This window comes from Sorex fumeus, unplaced genomic scaffold (assembly GCF_029834395.1).
Source record: "Sorex fumeus unplaced genomic scaffold, SorFum_2.1 ptg000032l, whole genome shotgun sequence".
NCBI lineage: Eukaryota > Metazoa > Chordata > Mammalia > Eulipotyphla > Soricidae > Sorex > Sorex fumeus.
The window spans coordinates 2,128,076-2,137,339 of record NW_026606089.1 but is presented as its reverse complement, the minus strand read 5'-3'; the positions used below and the strand labels follow the sequence as shown (position 1 = coordinate 2,137,339).

The window sequence follows — 9,264 nt, the reverse complement described above, 5'->3', positions numbered from 1 at the left end:
GTGTTCCCCGCAGGTGTCCCCCTGTGGAGGATGTCGAGTTCAGCAAGAAAAGGCACGGGGCTCTTGTTTTATTTTTACTTTATGTCCCAATCTTAATGGTATCACCAGCGACTCAGTCAACCTAGCTAAACCCTAAAGTCTCTTTCACTTTCTCCTGCACAAGTCTCTGCTTTCTGACAAAAGGGAGGACCTCAGAATGCTGACATAAATCTAATACCCAGGGCCGCAGGAGATAGTGTAGTGCTTATGGAAATTGTCTCACATGCACTCAATTTGACTCCCAGCACCACCTGATTGCCAGAGTATCAAAGGCTGTATAGCCTCAGAGGACCCCAAGCACCATGGCCACGTTTTCTGAGAATTGTCTGTGGGGCCCCCACACCTCCTGAGCATTGCTTTACAGACTCTCCCAGCAACCAAAAAATATGTAGTGCCCCAGAAACTTGTACTTGTCTTAAATAGGGAGCCTCACTTGAGGTGAGGTTCACAAGGAAATATTGCATGAAAACATAAATCAAAGAGCAGGGGAGACAGTGTAAATCATGTGAGTACAGATCATATATTTGGTGAAATGTGTTAAGATTCAGATGCCCTAGTCTTCGCACCAGGGATATTCCTTCAAAAATGCCCCAATATACTGGAAAGGTTCTAGAACATTAGATGACTGAAACTCAATTATGAGCAACTTTGTAACTGTGTACCTCTTAGTGATTCTTATCGTTAAAGTAAATTTTAAATATACCCATCAAACTAACCTTTTTACCACTAAATGGGAATGATACTTTCTAATACTTATCCTCACCAAAAGCTCAACAGAGTGTGACACTTGCCAGGAAATGTCCTCCCTTGCATTTTTCTCATGATACTTATTAGTACTTCACTCTTCTGTTTCTTCCCTTTACTCATGCCAAATCTTCCCATCTCCCTTGCAAGCTCCTGAAACATTATCCATTCAACATTGATGCACTTTGCCACTGCTCCTCTTGACATCTTGTCCACGAACTGATTCTAAAACATAACATAGCTGCAATTACAGTATTCATGCCAAAGACAGTCATTGATATATCTTCGGGTTTAGCTTTCTACAAGCTATTGGCACACAGGTGAGTAACATTTTTTTCCTACAGAGAACACAAAAATAGTTATGCTGGGTTTTAAAGTTCCATCAGTATTTTTAATGTTTTATTGAATATCTGTGATATAGACCATTACAAATCTATTCATAAATTGCTTCCAGTCATACAACGATCCAACTTCCATCCTTCCTCTAGTGTACATTTCCCAAAACCAATATTCCTGGTTCCCTAAAACCATCCCCCAACAAACTACCCCCACCCCCAGCCTGTCTCTATGGCAGGATCTTTAATTCTTTCTCTTTGTCTCCTTTTTATTTTGTGCATTAAGGGTCTCATACAGGTACTAAGAGGTCATCATGTTTGTTCAAGAAATTTAGCATTTTCATCAGGAAGGTAAGGTTGGAGTAGCTTTGAGGTATGGAAATGACTGCTGAGGCTTCCATAAGTACAGGGCAGTGGGGGTGGGATGCCCATCCTGCCCAGAGAAAGCCTGGAGATTTCAGTCACAAAACACACATATCCGAATTTTAAGCTGTTATGTTTCAGTGAGAGCCATCCTGAGACGATGGAAACCAGAGGAGGGCATGGTGGCGATTTTGGATTGTGGGAGAAAGTGGCTGCACTGGGTTCTTGTTGGGTGGGCACCAAACTAACCTGCCTCCCTCTGATTTACCCTAGTTTCTTCAGCCTTTTGCAGTTCCAAGGTTAACTGTGGCTGTTGATAGCTTCCAGATTTGTCTATGGGTCTCTGAAACAAGACCAATCCATTAGCTTGTATAGTTGAGCCTGGGGTGGTTTGTTAACATGTCTCCCACATATCTTTTGGGAGTTTAATTTCTCGGGAAACATAGTCCTGAGTTGTTGGGAGCCAGCCAGAGGCACAGTGGCCATTTGAGGTTATCTGGAAGCATGAAGACACCATCAGACTGTTGATGCACTCACCTGAGGGTACAGGTTGACGTCCTACAGGCACTGCACAACCAGACTAACAAATATTCATTGAATGAATGAACGAATAATCAACATTTTCAAAATGTGTCTCTTTATTGCATTTTAGAAGAGTAACTTCTAACAGGAAAATAATCTTCATGGTATAATCAAGACCTACGATTTATTCTTAATATATTTAATAAAAGCTACACATTTTGGAAATTTATACAAAGAAATTCTTTTAAATTATCTGTCTTCATAATTTACTTGCAAATTACTAAGATATCACTGTGTCTTCCACCATTCTAAGCATAGAAATTTACAGATAGAATGTGCTAAGTAAAAATTCATTTTGGCACCTCTGTTTAATGTAGTACTGGAAGTACTTGGAATAGAAAATAGATAAGAAAAAGATATTAAGGATTTTTCATGTATGAAAGGTAGAAATAATCTCTCACTATTCACAGAAGTTATCATACTATATTTAGAGAATACGAAAATCTCTACGAAAAAAACTCCTAGAGGCAATAGACTTTCATAGTAAAATTGCAGTCTATAAACTCAATACCCAAAAATCTATGGCTTTTTTATATGCAAATAATGAGAGAGAAGAAAGTGACATGAAAAAGCAATCCCATTCACAATCGTGCCACAGAAAATCAAGAACCTTGGAATCAGCTTAACTAAGGAGGTAAAGGACCTATACAATAGGAAATTAAAAAGGACACGAGGAAAAGGAACATATATACTGCTTATGGAATGGGAGAATTAACATTGTCAAAATGGCAATTCTCCAAGAAGCATTGTAAAAATTCAACTTGATCCCTATAAAGATACCCATGACATTCTTCAAAGAAATTGATCAAGCACTCCTGAAATTCACATGGAACAACAAACGCACACGAATAGCTAAAGCAATTCTTGGGGAAAAGACGATGGAGGCATCACCTTCCCCAATCTCAAACTCTACTACAAACGATAATAATGAGAACAGCATGGGACTGAAACAAAGGCTCAGCTGCAGACCAATGGAAAAGGATTGAATATACCGACACACACCCTCAAACATATAATCATCTAATCTTTGATAAGGGAGCAAGAAATGTGAACTGGTTCAAGAGAGTCCTTCTAAACAAACGGTGCAGAAAAAACTGGACAGTTACATGCAAAAAAAAATGGCTCAGACCTCTACCTAACACCATGCACAAAAGTCAGATAAAAATAGGTCAAAGTCCTCAACATCACACCAGAATCCCGCAGGTACAGTGATGACAAGGTTGGCAAATGCCTCCATGACATTGAAGCTAAAGGTATCTTCAAATATAACACGCCACTTGCCAAGCAACTGGAAACAGACATAAACAAAGGGAACTATCTTATATTAAGCAGCTTCTGTACCTCAAAAGAAACAGTGACCAGAAACAAAGACTCCACCATGCGGGCAAGAAACTCGCAGAAGCCTACCAGGTTCTCTGAGAGTGAGAACTGGACAATCAGAGTTGCTGTTTTCTAAATAAGATCCAGTCTCTGGATGTTGGCTATTGATGGCATTACATGGATCCAGGGGTAGTTCGTGGTTGTAACACTTAATTACTAGAAGATGGGGAATCTGGAAGGAGGGGGCACAGTCTTGATCTGAGCAGCCATGGAGATCTGATCCCCCGGTCCCGTACATTTGGGTTCCTCTTCCAGTTCCTTCATGCATGAGGCTCCTTCAAGCTTGGGAATAGTGGTCTTAAGCGTACCTATGGCTGGTTGCAGAGGTCTTCAGCTGCCGGGGCTCTGCTCAGGGCGTTGAGGGAATCTCACCCAGCCACTTCCAAGGGGCCCCAGTGAGGAAAGCCAGGTGCAAGGTCAGGAGACTGTTGTTTTAGACATATTTGGAATTAATTTTAGATCGAAAAGTACACATCATTGAAAATACTTATGTGCTTAGTAATAAATTACTACACACTTGTTCAATCATGTCAGAGACCCCACTCTGCTCAGAGAACTAGATTTTTTTTCCTGCATTTTTTCCCCTTTACTTTATTTTATTTTATTTTTTTTACAGTTGTAGATTTACAATTATTTGTGCTTTGGTTTCAATTATACAATGATCAGATACCCATCACTTTACCAGTGCCCATTTTCCACCACCATGGATAATATCCCTCCCACCCCCACCGCCATCCCCCCTGTCTCTGTGGCAGGGCAATCCCCTGTGTTCTCTCTCTCCTTTTGGGTGTTGTGGTCTGCAAAAGAGGCATTGAGTGGCAAACTTGTTCAGTCCAGAGTCTACTTTCGACATGCATCTCCCCTCCTGCGAGGATTCTCCAAACATCCTTTATTTGGTGCTCCCTTCTCTATCTGAACTGCCCTTTCCTCTAGGATACCCGGCTGGCCTCTAAGTTATGGAGTAATCCTCCTGGTGCTGATCTCAGCTATTCTTGGGTATTAATCTCATATTTTGTTACTTTATATCCCCCAGATGAATGCAATCTTTCTATGTCTATCCCTCTCTTTCTGACTCATTTCGCTTAGCATGATACTTTCCATATTGTACCACTTGTATGTAAATTTCATGACTTCATCTTTTCTAACAGCTACATAGTACTCCATTGTGTAGATGTACCAAAGTTTCTTTAACCAGTCATCTGTTCGTGGGCATTCATGTTTCTTCCAGTTTCTGGCTATTGTAAAGAGTGCTGCAATGAACAAACAAGTGCAGATGTCACTTCGACTATACATTTTTGCCTCTCTGGGATATATTCCCAGGAGTGGTATTGCTGGGTCAAATGGGAGCTCAATTTCTAATTTTTTGAGTATCATCCATACTGTTTTCCAGAAGGGATGAACCGGTGGACATTCCCACCAACAGTGAAGGAGTGTCCCTTTCTCGCCACATCCAAGCCAGCATCGGTTGCTTTTGTTCTTTTGAATGTGGGTCAGTCTCTGAGGTGTTAAATGGTATCTCATTGTGGCTTTGATCTGTATCTCCCTGATGATTAATGATGTAGAGCATTTTCTCATGTGCTTTTTTGCCATTCGGATTTCTTCTTTGAGTAAGTTTCTGTTCATTTCATTGCCCCATTTTGGGATGGGGTTGGATGTTTTCTACTTGTGGAGTTCAACCAGTATTTTGTATATCCTGGATATCAACCCCTTGTCAGATGTGTATTCGGTGAATATCCTTTCCCATTCTGTAGACTGTCTGTATTTTGGTCACTGTTTCTTTGGAGGTGCAGAAGCTTCTTTGTTTTAGATAGTCCCATTTATCTATCTCTGTTTTCACTTGCTCGGCCAGTGGCGTGGCATCCTTGAATATACCATTGGCTTCAATGTCATGAAGGGTTTTGCCAACTTTGTCTTCAATGTACCTTATGGTTTCTGGTCTGATGTTGAGGTCTTTAATCCATTTTGATCTTACTTTTGTACACGGTGTTAGGCAGAGTTCTGAGCCCATTTATTTGCCTGTAGCCGTCCAGTGATGCCAGCACAAGTTGTTAAAGAGGCTTTCCTTACTCCACTTCACATTACTTGCACCTTTATCAAAGATTAGGTGATCATATGATTGAGGGGAGATGTCAGTGTTTTCCACCCTGTTCCATTGGTCTGCAGTTCTGCCTTTTTTCCAGTACCATGCTGTTTTAATTATTACTGCTTTGTAGTACAGTTTGAAGTTCGGGAGGTTGATTCCTCCCATTTTCTTTTTCCCAAGAATTGCTTTAGCTATTCGTGGGGGCTTGTTGTTCCATATAAATTTCAGGAGTGTTTGCTCCATTTCTTTGAAGAATGTCGTGGGTATCCTTATAGGGATTGCATAGAATTTATACAATGCTTTCGGTAGTATTGCCATTTTGACAATGTTAAGTCTCCCGACCCATGAGCATGGGATATCTTTCCATTTCCTCATGTCCTCTTTTATTTCCTGAAGTAGCGTTTTGTAGTTTTCTTTGTACAGGTCCTTTACTTCCTTAGTTAAGCTGATTCCTAGGTACTTGATTTTCTGGGGCACAATTGTGAACGGGATTGTTTTTTTCATGCTGCTTTCTTCTCTCTCACTGTTTGCATATAGGAATGCCATGGACATTTGTGTATTGATTTTATAGCCTGCAACTTTACTATATGAGTCTATTGTTTCTAGGAGTTTTTTGGTGGAAGTTATTGGGTTCTCTAAGTAGAGTATCATATCATCTGCGAATAGTGAGAGCTTGATTTCTTCCTTTTCTACCTGAATGCCCTTAATATCTTTTTCCTGCCTAATCGCTATTGCAAGTACTTCCAGTACTATATTGAACAGCAGTGGAGAGAGTGGGCATCCCTGTCTCGTCCCTGATCTTAGAGGGAAGGCTCTCAGTTTTTCCCCATTGAGGATGATGCTTGCTGTAGGCTTGTGGCACAGAGAACTAGATTTTTAATTTCAAATCCGTTTTGCCCATGTGTCATGACTGAGAATCACTATCAGTAGATATGAAACTCACTATACACAAAGATGCACACAGGTTACTATGAGTCATCTATGTTGTTAATGTGAGTTGGCCATTAAACTTCACTGAGACCCTTTGTTCTGTCCTTTATAGGAGCCACATGAGTCTCACCTTCCATTCAAGTTGAACTTGTGATAAGGTGGAATGAAATCATCAATATGCTTCTCACCTCATCCTTCAGGAGAAAAATCCTACATACATTCAAGGTGGTCAAAGTGCAGACAACACCATCCACCTTTTCCTGGAGATGTACACGGGACTGAGGTGAGAACAGCAAAAGGCTCTAGTTTAATGGTCTTAATTAAGGTTTCAGGGAACGACATTAAACAAACTCATATACCATCTTCCAAAAGAATTATTTTGTAATTCTGATGCCTAGGGTATGGTAAAAGATAATATGGCAAAAACCATATTTTTCTTTCTGGGACATTAAATTTCTAAATCTATTTATTCATGCTGCTTTGAAATACATTCCTTGATTTGGAATCATTGTCTGCCATAGGAGTGACGAAGGACACCATTGAAAGTAATAGGAAGAGAAAAATATGGAAAAAATAACTCCTACTAAGTTTAACACATATACTAAAATTGAAATGATAAAATGATGAGCATGGTCCTTGCACAGAGATGATATGCAAACTTGTAAAGCATTCCATATTTTTGTTGCAAGAAGAATGAACAGGTCTACTTTCAGCTAAGACAATCCCCACAAGTACAAAAATTCTACATAAAGAGAGCACAAATCTCCATCACAACAATCTCTCTCAATGTCAATGGACTAAATGTGCCAATTCAGAAGCACAGAATGGGAAGATGAATTAGAAAACTGAAACCAACATTCTGCTGCCTGCAAGAAACACGTCTGAACAATCAAAGCACCCATGGGCTAAAAGTAAAAGTCTGGGAAACAAGTTTTCAAGGAAATATCACCTTCGCAAAGCTGGAGTGGCCATACGAGTATCAGACCACATGGACTTCAGGCTAAAGGTTATCAGAGACAGTGAAGGTCATTTCTTAATGATCATGGGATATGTACATCAGAAAGAACTCACCCTCCTCAATGTATATGATCCTAATGACAGACCAGCAAAATACTTTAAAACAACTTCTATTAGACTTATAGAAAAACATTGATAGCAACACAATACTAGTAGGAGATTTCAACACTTCTTTGTCACTTCTCGATAGATCAAACAGACTGAAGCTCAGCAAGGAAATATTTTCTTTAAGGGAAGTAATGAACAACCATTGGCTTAGAGAAGAAATCAAAGAGGAAATAAAAAGTTTCCAGAAACAAGTGAGAATGAGTACACGAGCTACCATAACTTGTGGGACACAGCAAAAGCAGTGTTAAGAGGAAAGATTATAGCTCTGCCAGAATTCATCAGGAAGAAAGAAAGGGCCTACATGAATAAATTAGAGCTCAAGATTTTGGAAAATGACCAACAAAAGTAGTCCAAACTAGGCTGGAGGAAGGAAATAATAAAACTTGTACCAGACATCAATGAGCTAGAATCACAAAATACAATCCAAAAGACCAATAAAAGCAAAAGCTGGTTCTTTGAGAAAATAAATAAGATCAATAAACCATGAGAAGCCTCTCAAAGAAACAAAGAGAAAGAATTCTAAAAAATCGAATCAGAAATGCAAAGGGGGATATCCTAATAGAAAGTACAGAAATCTATAGGATCATCAGAGATTATTTTGAGAATCTTTGCAGCAGGAAATGAGAGAGTCTTGAAAAAATTGATAAATTATTGGATTCCAATTACCTCCCAAGGCTGAACCAAGAAGATTTGGAATACTTGAACCTATCACTACCAAGGAAATTGAAATGATGGTCAAAAGTATCCCTGCAAACAGAATCCCTGGCCCAGATGGATTCAATAGTGAACTATTTCAAACCTTTAAAGAGGAACTGCTTCCAACATTTTTAAGATTTTCCAGGAAATTGAAGAAACAGAAATACTCCCAAATAGTTTCTATGAGGCAAAGATCACCCTAATACTCAAATCGATAGAGACACCACAAAAAAAGAAAATTACAGACCTATTTCCTTAATGAATACAGATACAAAGCTTTTCAAGAAAATACCAGCAAAGAGAATCCAGAAACTCAACAAAAGATCACACACTATGACCAAGTAGGTTTAGCTTGGGGATGCAAGGATGGCTTAACATTCTCTAGTCAATCAACAGAATACAACATCTCAATAAAATAAAGATAAAAGTCATATGATCATATCAATAGATGTAGATAAAGCATTTGATTAGATCCAGCACCCATTCACGATGAAAAACTCTCAATAAAATTGGAGTTGAAAGTACTTTACTCAGTCTAGTCAAAGCAAATTACCACAAACACACAGCAAGCATTATTCTCAAGGGGGAAAAACCAAAGGCTTGGAGCAGAAATCAATGAACTAGAATCCCAGAATACAATCAGGCACAAAACAAGTTACCCACTCTCACCACTCCTATTCAACATAGTACTTAAAGTACTTGCCATATGATTTTGGTAAAAAAAATAAAGATATCAAGGGAATCCATATAAAAAAGGAAGAACTCAAGCTTTTACTATTTGGAGATGACATAATACTATGCTTATAAAATCCCAAAGAATCTACAAAAAAGCTCCTGGGAACAATAGATTTGTTTAGTAAAGTAGCATATTACAAAATCAATATCTGGTACTACATGGCTTTTCCATATATTAATAATGAAAGAGAAAAAAGAGATAGAGAAAAAAAATCCCATTCACAATAATACCTCAGAAAATAGAGTATAATA

General features: G+C 38.9%; 1 pseudogene; it reads left to right on the top strand.

Annotated features, from left to right (window-relative positions):
- The first annotated feature begins 7,043 nt into the window (after positions 1-7,043).
- On the top strand, positions 7,044-7,137 carry LOC130025862 (uncharacterized; annotated as a pseudogene).
- The last annotated feature ends 2,127 nt before the right edge of the window (positions 7,138-9,264 follow it).